The 12,295-nt window shown below is 45.6% G+C and overlaps 1 non-coding gene across 1 annotated transcript; it reads left to right on the top strand.

The window, feature by feature from the left end:
* The first annotated feature begins 2,082 nt into the window (after positions 1–2,082).
* TRNAV-AAC (transfer RNA valine (anticodon AAC)) lies at positions 2,083–2,156 on the top strand. Its single transcript has one exon. It is a non-coding gene; the product is annotated as a tRNA-Val (tRNA).
* Positions 2,157–12,295: the final 10,139 nt, after the last annotated feature.

The raw sequence follows: 12,295 nt of genomic DNA on the forward strand, positions 1-12,295 counted from the left end.
TGCGGTCCCCTTTTGGCCATTCGTCGCGTAGGTTTTGGGCATGAGTCACTGAGGGTGTGTTTAGTAAAGAAAGATTAATGAGCGGGAGTGATCGTAGGACCAAGGACTGGAAAAAGCTGCAGAGGCCACCAGAAGACAATGAGATAAGATGAAAGAACTTGTCAGCATATCCAGATGTACACTCATCGGTCATAAGCCCACACCTGCATTCTGCCTTTTACGTCTGTAGCATTTAATGATGTCAACGCCCCTCATAGTCTTCTTATCTAAAAATGCCATCATCCCTAACTTCCCTCTCTTCTTAAGCACCACATCATTTCCTTTCATGGACTTTACCTCTTCCTTCAGAAGTATCTCTGCAACCTTTCCAGTCTCACTGAGCCATTGCTGTGGGCCAGGACCCAAGCAAGGATCGTTCACAAAGGCTAACTGTTGGTTTCTTTGCTCTCCAGGCTCCCACACTAGCTCATCTGACACATAAATGCTTATTGAGCAATTACCAAGCACCAGGTTCTGTCCCAGATCTGAAAGCCTTCGGTGCCAATCAACAGAGGCAGAAAAGCCAAGAAGTGTTGACAATTCAATGAGATAAGTGCTGTACCAAAGACACATCACACGGTGCTTTGACTATACAAAGAACGGTCCCCGAGTGTCCTGGGAAGACTATTCAGAGGTGATGAGTCACTTCGCTGAGTCATGAAGGGTGAGTATGTGAAACAGAAAAGGAGGAAGAATTTCAGGAAGAGGCGTGGGTCTGCTCAGAAAGCGCAAAATGTGGGACGTGCAAAGCCGCTGGCCCAGCGAGGTCGCAGCGATGATCTAAGGAAGAGAGAGAGCGTGGTTTTCTCTTTCTGTCATCTCCCCACTGCTGCTCCTCGGGGTCAAGGGGGCGAGGACACAGTCTGGCGGGAGAACACATCCTCCTCACCGAAGGCGAACCCGCCTGATGTCGGCTGCTGGGAGAGGGACGGGGAGGAAGGCAGCGCGTGTCCCTGAAGGACTCAGGTTGGTGGTCTTCTCTGTGGACCGTCACCTCTCCCCTAGCGCTGACTGGCGCTCGCTGCTTTCACAGGACAAGCGAGTGGGAGTTCCCGCTGATGGGAGCCGCGGACCGAAACAATGTTGCAGAGCCACTTTAAGGAAAAGGATGCAAAATTGGATGAGGAAGTGAATACCTACACAACATGAGAAGAGAAATCACAACAAATTATGACAATTAAAGAGCTGATGAAAACCGCAAACACGCTGGAATTCAGGGAAAATATGTAATTTTGTTCTCAACTGCTTAATATGCATTTATAACTTTTTTCTTCATTTTCTTGCTTCATAATCTTCAGTAATTTACATGACAATGACTTTGTATTTCATTTTTCAATATTGTAAGTTCTCTCAGTTTTTAAAAAATTATCGATAGCTTAGAAAAGCCTTCTTTAGCCTGATATTGCTAAAAACTGAATTGTTTTTAATAACATCTAGTACATCTGAGGGTAGTCATCTGCCTATTTTCCTTTAAATATGAGCTATAGTATTTGGTAGAAAAATTCTACACGTAGCTTCTGATTCCAAACATTTAATAAAACTGTTTCTCTACCACTATTCGTGTACCTTCTGTGATGAGTACGTAGGACACACTCATGTGATGACATGACCTCCGGCCCTCATGCCATCTGGACGCCTTCATGCCAGAACCTCGGGCGGATGAGGACACCGAGTGGTAGGAGTTTTCCTGGAGGTCATTCCTCTATGAGCAGGGCCAGCAACAACCCAGCTATGAATGCACGTGACTGAGGCCCATGGGAGTGCATCCCACCGACCCCAGGCTGTGTCTATTCCCAACTCCATTTCCTCTCGGCTACATCCCAACACCCCCCAACCTGGGATGAAAGATGACTGAAGGGAAACTGAAGTGGAAAAAGATGATGATGTCAAGAAGTCTTGGTTAGACATTTCTAGATTATCAGATTAAGATGGCAGAGTAGGCCCTTAAGCTCACCTCCTCTCATGAGCATAACAAAATCACAACCAACTGCCAAACAACCATTGATTAAAAACAACGACAACAACAACAAAAAACTGAAGAGGGGAGGATAATAGCTCAGTGGTAGAGCGCATGCTTAACATGCATGAGGTCCTGGGTTCAATCCCCAGTGTCTCCATTAAAAACGAAGAAGGAAAAAAACAGGACTGGAACCTATCAAAGAAGATCTTCTGTATCTAGAGATATAAAGGAGGAAGAACTGCGAGGCAGTGAGGGGCACATTTGCCATATAGTCCAATCCCACAGCCCTGGGTGGGTGACCCACAAACTGAAGGGTAATTGTATTACAGAGGTTCTCCCACAGGAGTGAGACTTCTGAGCCCAGTGTCATGTCTTCAGCCTGGGAGGGGGTGGGGGGATCCACCAGCAGGAAGAGGAGCCCCCAGGGCATTTGGCTTTGCTGGCCAGCTGGGCTTAGCTGAAAGGGCTCCTCAGGACTGGGGGAAGCAGGGACTTCACTCTTACAGGGCGCACAGAGGCTCTCATGCACGGCAGGACCAAGGGCAAGGGCAGTAACTTTACAGGCCCCTTGGCCAGACCTACCTGCTGGTCCTGGAGGGACTCCTGGGGAGGTGGGTGGTTGCTGTGGCTCATTCTGGGGACATAAAAGCTGGTGGTGGACTAGTGGGGAGTAGTCATCTGCATGAGCTCTCCTTGAGGCTAACACCTCACTTGGATCCTTGGCACCAGGACCTGGCTCCACCAAACAGCCTGTGGGCTCCAGTGCTGGGGTGCCTCAGGCCAAACAACGAGTGGGGCTCCACCCACCAGCAGACAGGCTGCCTAGAGACCTTCTGAGCCCACAGCTGCCTCTAGACATGCTGCTAGGCACGGCTCCGCCCACCAGAAGGCCAAGCGCCAGCTCTACCCACAAGTGGGCAGGCTCCGGCCCTTCCTGCCAGAAAGCCTGCACAAGCCTACAGGCCATCACCACTAGGGGACAGATGCCAGAAGCTAGAAAACTATGATCCCACAGCCTGTGGATTAAGTCCACAGACACAGGCAGGACTCTGCCTTGGAATCAGCTGGCCCCCAGCCCTCGGGTGATGAGAAGGGAGTGCACTGCTGGGAAGTACAGGTGGCTCCTACAGCGGGCCACTTCTCTAAGGTCAAGAAACATAATTAACCTGCCACACACATAAAAATGCAAATGGAAATTAAGACAAAATGAGGCAGCAGAGGAACATGTTCCAGACAAGGGAACAAGGTAAAATCCAGAAAGAAGAACTAAGTGAAGTGGAGCTGGGCAATCTATCCAAGAAGGGGCCCAGGATGGTGATTGTGAAGACGGTTAGAGACCTTGGGAGGAGAACGGATGCACAGAGTGAGAAGTTAGCACAAAGAGCTAGAAAATATAAGGAACAACCAGAGCTGAAGAATACAATAACTGAAATGAAAAATATACTAGAAGGAACCAACAGTAGACTAAATGAGGCAGAAGATCAGTGAGCTAGAAGGCAGAGCAGTGGAAATCAGTAACACAGAACAGAAAAAAGAAAAAGGAATGAAAAAAAATGAGGACAGATTAAGAGACCTCTGGGTCAACATCAAACACATTAATATTTGCATTTTAGGGGTCCCAGAAGAAGAGAGAAAGGGCCTCAGAAAATATTTTTTAAACACTTTTTATTGAGTTATAGTCATTTTACAATGTTGTGTCAAATTCCAGTGAGAAAATATTTGATGAGATAATAGCTGAAAACTTCCCTGACTTGGGAAAGGAAACAGTCACCCAAGTCCAGAAGCACAGAGAGTGCTGTACAGGACTAACCCTGAGGAACACCCCTAGGCATATTGTGATTAAGATGGCAAAAATTAAAGATGAGCAGGGAATATTAAAAGAACAAGAGAAAGGCAAAATATATATAACCTGCTGATAACCTTGTGGGTGGATAACCCACAAGGTTATCAGCAGATTTTTCAGCAGAAAGTCTGCAGGCCAGAGGGAGTGACATGATGTATTTAGGTGATGAAAAGGAGAAACTGACAACCAATGATGCTCTGCCCAGCAAGACTCTCATTCAAATGTGATGGAATTAGCAATAGCACAAAAATAGTGGGGGACCTTAACACCCCACTTACATCAATGGACGGACCATCCAAACAGAAAATCACTAAGGGAACACAGGCCTTAAATGACGCATTAGACCAGATGGACCTAAATGATGTCTAGAGAGCATTCCAGCCAAAAGCAGCAGAACACACACTCCTCTCAGGTGCACGTGGAACATTCTCCAGGTTGGATCGCATGCTGGGCCACAAAACAGGCCTCAGCAAACTTAAGAAAATGGAGATCATATCAAGCATCTTTTCCAACCACAAGGCTAAGAGATTAGAAATAAACAATACGCTACTAAACAACCAACGGACCACAGAAGAAATCTAACAAGTAATAAAAACATACCTACAGACAAATCAAAACGAAAACACGACAATCCAAAACTTACGGAACGCAGCAAAAGCAGTTCTAAGAAGGAAGTTTACAGCAATACAAGCTTAGCTCAGGAAATAAGAAAAATCTCAAATAAGCAACCTCACCTTCCACCTAAAGCTGCTAGAGAAGGAAGAACAAACAAAACCCAAAGTTAGTAGAAGGAAAGAAATCATCAAGATCAGAGCAGACATTAAAATAGAGCCTGCAAAACAATAGAAAAGGTCAGTGAAACTAAACACTGGCTTTCTGAAAAGATAAACAAAATTGATAAACCTTTAGCCAGACTCATCAAGAAACAGAGGGAGAGGGCCCAAATTAATCATACCAGAAATGACAGTGGAGAAGTTACAGCCGACCCCTCAGAAACACAAAGGATCAGAAGAGGCTGCAAGCATCAGTACATCAATCAAATGGACAACCCAGAAGAAATGGACAAATTCTTAGAAAGACACACGCTCCTGAAGACTGAGCTGGTAAGAAACAGAAAATACAAACAGACTGAGTGCCAGGAATGACGCTGTATCAGTCATTTAGAACCTCCCAGCCAGCAAGATCTCAGGGCCAGGCGGCTTCACAGGGGGATTCTACCAGGCACGTACACGAGAGTTAATGCCTGTCCTTCCGAAACAATCCCCCCCAAATTACAGGCCAGTATCACTTATGAACACAGATGCAAAATTCTCAACAAAATACTAGCAAACCGGAGCCAACGATGTATTGAAAGGATCAGACACCGTGATCAAGTGGGATTTGTCCCAGGGGTGCAAAGAGGTTTCAGTATCTGCAAATCACTCAGTGTGATGCACCACATTATCACACTGAAGAATAAAAGCCACATTATCTCAATAGGCATAGAGGAAGTTTTTGATCAAATTCAACATTCACTTACGATTAAAAACTCTCCAGAAGGCAGGTGTAGAGGGAACGTGCCTCAACATGATAAAGGCCACGTATGACAAACCCACGGCCAACATCACACTCAGTGGTGAGAAGCTGAAAGCATTTCCTTGAAGATCAGGAACAAGTCAGGAATGTCCACTCTCACTACTTTTATTCAACATAGTTTCGGAAGTCCTGGCCACAGCAATCAGAGAAGAAAAGAATGTAAGAGGGATCCAAGTTGAAAGGAAAAAGTGAAACGGTCCTATTTGCAGACGACTTGACACGATACACAGAAAATCCGGAGGACGCTGCCAGGAACCACCAGCGCTCATCAGTGAATTCGGTAGAGGTGCAGGACACAAAATCAATACACATACATATACACATAGAACTTAAACAGCTCAGCAGGGCCACCGGCCCATATAGCACCTTTGTCCAAGTCAGAAAGACAGAATCCCTGTCCCCAAGATATTTTATTTTTGCCTGGCATTAATTGTTGTAATATGCTAAATGACTTCGAACCAGACTCTTTACTGCCACCTGCTGGGAAAATATTAAAATCAATATGCAAATCAATAAACGGCTCACGACCTTTTGGGGCCCTGAACTGAGGCTGAAAACATACTTTTTTCCTTGTTTTAGTTTAGATTTTAATAAAGTTTAAATTTTACTTTTAAGAAATGTGACATCATCACATGAGGAACTTAATGAGCGCCAAGACCTTTGTTTCTGTGAGTTTGTCTCGGCAGAGGGTAGTCTGTTGACAGAACACGGTATTTTCGTAAGTTAGAAGTCTTAGATGTGCTTTTACCGTTTTAGGATAAAAAAGCCCAAGTCTCAGATTAGTAACTGAACAATGCCTGATTTTAGACACGTGTAAATACTAAGTGGTCAGATTTGCATTAGGCATTACAAGGCCACTCTTTGTATGTCTCACCAACGCGGGGTGGATCCAAGTTTGGGTGAACTTGATACTTACATGCTTTTGGAAAATTTAAATAGAAATGTACAAAATTATCAATATATAGTCAAATGCAAAAGTGGGTACGTGTCCAGAATGAGTAAAGAAACTACAAGAAATAAAAATGACAAATACCATAAATATCACAAAATCCAGACAAGTAACAATATTTTTTATTAATTAACTGCTTGCATACTCTTGGTTTTCCTCTTGTAACGACAAACATTTTGCTGTAATTCTAGTAGAGAAAATAGAAAACGAATTCAGTCTCTTTTCCCTACAGTTGATAAACCCTGGTTTCTGATTATTGTCAGATGGAATGCGGAAAGCATGGCATTTCACAAACATTCGTGCTGTGTGTAGCACCCCTACGGGTCTGTGCTCTGCAAACCAAAGGAGTTCTTATTGATTCTATTTCATTTGATTCCCCCATCAAAAAAGAAAAAAAAATAGCACAGTGCTTTGTAATTTATATGCTTCATTATCAAATGGTAAAGAGAAGCTCCATTGTTCTCTTTTGAGTGGAGACCCAGCGCCCTGCCTACAGGTGTGCTCACGTGAGGGCTGCTGAGAAATTTCCGCAGATTAGCTTCTGCCTTGAATGCTTCATCCCTTGTTTCCGCCTCACTTTTCACTGCCCACGCACCTCTAGGACCGCTTGCCAAAACTCACACCATGTGGGGTATCTGTTCATGCCCTTCTGTGTTACAGAGTTCAACGAACAGGCAGAGGGAGTCCTGAAAGTCATTCCTGCACAGGCACCGTTGGCGGCGAGTCAGCTCTCCACGGAGGTGCCTGGGAACCCACACGCACATCTGGCTTCTCCACGACACATCACCTGGCCCACTGCGCTGGCAGCAAGCAAGCCTTATGTGGACCGGATTCGACGAGCAGGCGGTAGTAAGTACTTTCAAAGCCTGAGTGAAACAAGGTGGAGGAGAGGGTGGAACTCCACAAAAACTCGGGGTCCTGCCATGTCAGGGAAGTCTGCGGGTTTGGAGCCTGCCGCTCTGCCCTCCCCACGGTGGGAAACGCCTGGCTGCGCCTCGCACCGCCGACGACACTACGGATCCTGTCTGAATGCACTGCTTCGACCCGCCTGAAGGGGCGCCCGCCTGGCTGCCCGACCTGAGCAGACTGGGGAAGCCTCGAGCTCCGCCGGTTCGGGGCCCCGGTCCTCAGAGGGACGTGCTCCCCGCGGGGCGCCGCGCTGAGCTGGACGGGGAGACCCGCCCGCGGCCACGCCAGGCTCCCGACGCACCGCACCGACAGGCCGTGGGAAACGGGTTAATTTTCCGGCTAAGTGATTGCACCTGATTACCAAGGACTCGGGCTACTGCTACAACGCGGGTGGGGGGGGCGACGAGGACAACCGGGGCCCAGGGGACTCTCGGGGCGTCTTTAGCGCTTCCGCACCCAAGCAAAGGGTGATGGAAACCTTCACCAACAAACACACAAAAACAGCAACAAAGGACGGGGCAATGGAGTGCTCAGACCCTCATGCAGTGAAGGGACGCGTCACCCCGCAGCTGAAGGACCAGAGCAGCTGAGGGGCGTTAGGGTGGGGAACGAAGGAAGCAGCCCGGGCGGCCGCTGCCTCGGGGCCCCGCACAGACACGGGGACCGCAGCAGCCTCCCGCAGTTCCCCTTCTTCACATGGCAGCTTTATCTGCACGTCCGTGCCATTTGCTCCTTTTTTCTCCTTCCCATTTTTATTTCATATCCAGGTTGCTGGATGTTCATTTTCCAGCCGAGTCTGAAGACTCAGCTGAAGGTGGTAGCGTTTGCGCTGGGAGGGGACTGAGCACGGGGAGTAGCGAATAAACGCGACAGTGGATACAGTGACTGCTGGGACCGTCATTCTCATTCGGGGGAAGGGATCTGTCATGAGGTCGATCGCTCCTTTTAGGTGGAGATAGGAAGTTGTTCCGTTGCTGTACACGAGTTCAAGTGCGTGTACAAAGGAAAGCGCACATGGAGGCTCGGCAGCCGAAGGGGTGGACCGTGCTAGTTATCAGTTTATCACTTCTCAGTTCCAAACTCATTGCCTGCTCTATACGAATGGACCCGGGCCCCTTATTTATATTTTTTTCTTTGCCAGCTGGTGCAATGTTACGCTTTGTCATTAGAGGACGCTGGAGAGACATCACAGGACAGAAGGGCTTTGCTTCCTCCTTGGGTGGATTCCTTAGCGCTCAGCTCCTGCAGCTCAGAGACCTCGCCACGCCGGCTCCTGCAGCCTCTCCAGAAACAGCCTCCTGCGGCGCACAGGGCTCAGCAACACAAGCAGCTAGCGGCTTCTCCCGCCTGCACCCCCGGCGTGCTTCCAGCAGGATGCTGCCCCATAAACAGCCTTCCTGGCTCCCTGGAGGGCAGTTTCTTGCAGGATCCACCAACACAGCACCAAGATGCTTTCTCTGGACCTCAAGGAACCAGGGCCATGCCCTTTCCAGCAAGACGGGTCTCTGTTAAGGAAGGCCCTCCTCTGGGCACTTGATCTCAGCCCTGGGCATGGCTGTCCCTTATACCCGTCATCCCTGTGCTTTTTACATTCTCTCTCTCTCTCTCTCTCTCTTTTTTTTTTTTTTTTTGCCAGCCAACCCCTTTTTGCTCCAATCTACGTTCACAGTTAACAATTCTTTATGTTAAGTCTTCCCACCTAAAATTACTGTGATTTTCATCTCCCGATTTGACTCACACCAATACTCCAAATTAAATGAATTCCCACCAAATGTAGTTTCATGCAGCCACTGTGGAAAACAGAGTGGAGATTCCTTAAAAAACTAAAAATAGGCTTACCCTATGATCCAGCAATCCCACTCCTGGGTGTATATCTGAAGAAAACTCTAATTTGAAGAGTCCATTCACCACAGTATTTATAGCAGCAGTATTTACAACAGCCAAGACATGGAAGCACCTAAATGTCCATCGACAGATGGTTGGATAAAGGAAATGTTGTGTGTACACACACACACACACACACACACACACACACACACACACACACACACACACAGGAATACTATGCAGCCATGAAAAAGAATGAAATCATGCCATTTGCAGGAATGTGGATGGACCCAGAGATTGTTGTACTAAGTGAAGTAGGTCAGATAGAGGAAGAGAAAGACAAATGTTGTATGATATCACTTACATGTGGAATCTAAACAAATGATACAAATGAACTTATTTACAAAACAGAAATAGACTCAGACACATAGAAAATAAACTTAAAGTTACTGGGGGAGAAAGGACAGGGGCTGGAGGGATAAACTGGGAGTTTGGGATTTGCAGATACACACTACTATATATAACATGGATAAACAACAAGGTCCTACTGTACAGCACAGGGGACTATACTCAATACCTTGTAATGGCCTATAATGAAAAGAATATAAAAAGGAATATATATATATGTACAACTGAATCATCATGTTGTGCACAAGAAATTAACACAACACGGTGAACCGACTATACTTCAGTAAAAAAATAAAATAGAAAGGTTAATGTGCCCCCACCTCTGCGTCCCCTCAGCTGCACCCCAGAGAAGTACACAGCTCCACCACGGCATCTGACAGGAAGGGGGGACCCACTGGTGTAGGAGATGATCAGACTCTTACCCCATTATGTTTAAAACAGCTAGCTTTTGTGAATTTTGCAAGATTATATGACCCTGTGAACACACTTCTGAGTCACCACCCCGGCCCTCGGAAGGGTCCGTGCAGGGAGGGGTCCCTAATCCTGGGCTTCACGATAAATCTAAAGCTGTATGTATAACCATCTTTGTCAGTGGATTTCACCCCAGAAAGCATATATTTCTAATTTTCCTAAATATTTCATCCCTACCTCAGCCTTATGTCCCTTCTTCTCCTCTGTTTATTGAATTGGGTTTGATCTTTTCCCATATGCTGAGTTCAACTGTCAACTTGCTGTAAGAAGATGCTGATGGTGTCCCCGTTAACTGCGCCAGGACATGACCTGTCATCGCAGAACTTGGTGACATCCTGGGGTCAGTGTGGTATTTCACCAAATCCCAGAAAAAAGTAAACGCTGCCCTTCCTGTTGCTCACCTACCACCCCCAGCACCGCTTACCCATGTCCCATTTTTTTCTGGATCTCCTCCGGTGAAGAAAATAGGAATTTTCATTTGAAAATTCTTGCTCCTCAGTTTTATTTTTCCAGAGACGTAGGTTTTACTCCCAGGGTCTGTGAGCTGTAGTGGGCGCTCTTGAAAGGAATGTGTTCCGTCTGCTCCTGCCGTCAGTGGCCAGAATGTCAAATCTCTCTTGGGTTTGGAACATACCAGTTAGGAAGTTAAAGTTAGATTATCATTAACGGCTCACATGTTTTCTTGGGGGAAATGAAGGAAACGGTTACCATTAATTGATACATGTTTATATTTGGACATGAATTTATTTAAAAGTAAAATTTTGCCTACGAGACTTATTAGGTCTGAGAGTGGAGGAGTTTATTAATTAAATGTGGAGCTTTTAGTGGGAATTGAAACCATCCTTGGCTGAAGTCTGTGCCTTCTCTCAGCCTTCCATCTCCCAGCTCCCCTGACGACTTTTATTCATCCTTCACCTCAACGATCCGGAACACAGGCTCCAACCTTTCTTCAGACTGTGGCTGAATCCAGCCGCTTCCCTCTCCACCCACTTGAGCAAGTTCAAACACTATCCTGACTTATAACATCTTTTATTCTCTAAGCCTGACATCAGCAAATGAAAAAAGAAGCTTCTTTGGGTCATGTTTATTAGTTACCAAAAATGCATGGATGTTGGCAATAGTTTTTATGAAAAGTACCTCCCTTAACTGTATTCACAGAATGATTGATTCCTGTGGAAATATCCAAATACAGTAAAATATAAAGTACTAGATTTTGTTGGATAAATTTTAAAATATTTTAAGGGTTAACTTTTCAGGGAGTCCAGACTCTCTGTTTTTTTAAAACTTCTTCTGTGTATTATGACCCAGAGACATTTAGATGACGACTCAGAAGTAAGCGTTTAGAAAAAAGGTTTGTTTTTAGTTGGCTTGCTTAAATGTTTTCCCAGTTTTTACTCCCAATCTAATTTCAAGAGGCTTTGCGGTCAAAAATTTCAGAAGTTGGGGACAGATCAGTGGTGTGAGACAAGAAATGCCACCTCCTTATATGGTGAAGCCATGTCAGACGCACAAGACCAGAACCGAACACAAAGGAAATGATTTATTTTATTACATAATGTTTCAGGTCTGGTTTTTGTTACCCTGCAGCTCAGAAAGGACTATGTTGATTTGACCAATGTAAATACATCGATGAAAACTTGAGAGGGAGTTTAAGGGATGGAGACCTTTTAATTAGGACTGTGTGCATGGTTTAAATTCTGAATAATTCCCTGCCACGTCACCAGTTACCGAGAAAGGCAAACCACTACCTGTATGCGTAGAAATGACCGCAAGTTTTGCTTCATTCAGGGAAAAAAAACCCTGTGTTTTTAATTTTTACAAATCATTTAAGGATCTGAAGTATTTTCTCTTTTGTAATCAACAATCACAAAGATCCTGAATTGGAGTAGAAGAGATTAAGTATCAAGTATTAAATATCAAGAACAGGTTTTCACAAGTAAGTTAAATCCCAGTTTACTCAGAGGGGTTAAGAAATCCTTTTTCTTTATGCATCTCACGGCTTCGTAGAGAGGATTAGAGAAAATAAGTGAGGCATACAGTACAAACTCAATAAATTCACTGCTAATGTCGTATTAAAGGGGAGGATGAATGCTGTAGAAAGAAGACACGTTTGGGGAATATCAGAGTGAATGAAATCATTTATGTGATTCTTGTATACGCAACAGATCAGCTTACGAGCACATTAGGACAAGTCTTGCTGTGCTGTGGGGGAAGGAGGGGCTACGTTCATTTCTCCCCAGGAGAGACACGCTGTATCTGTAGGTATACGCGAGATTTCTGCAGCTGAGAAAGGTAAAATCTGATTCCTGAGCTC

Source organism: Vicugna pacos, unplaced genomic scaffold (assembly GCF_048564905.1).
Source record: "Vicugna pacos unplaced genomic scaffold, VicPac4 scaffold_21, whole genome shotgun sequence".
Lineage (NCBI taxonomy): Eukaryota > Metazoa > Chordata > Mammalia > Artiodactyla > Camelidae > Vicugna > Vicugna pacos.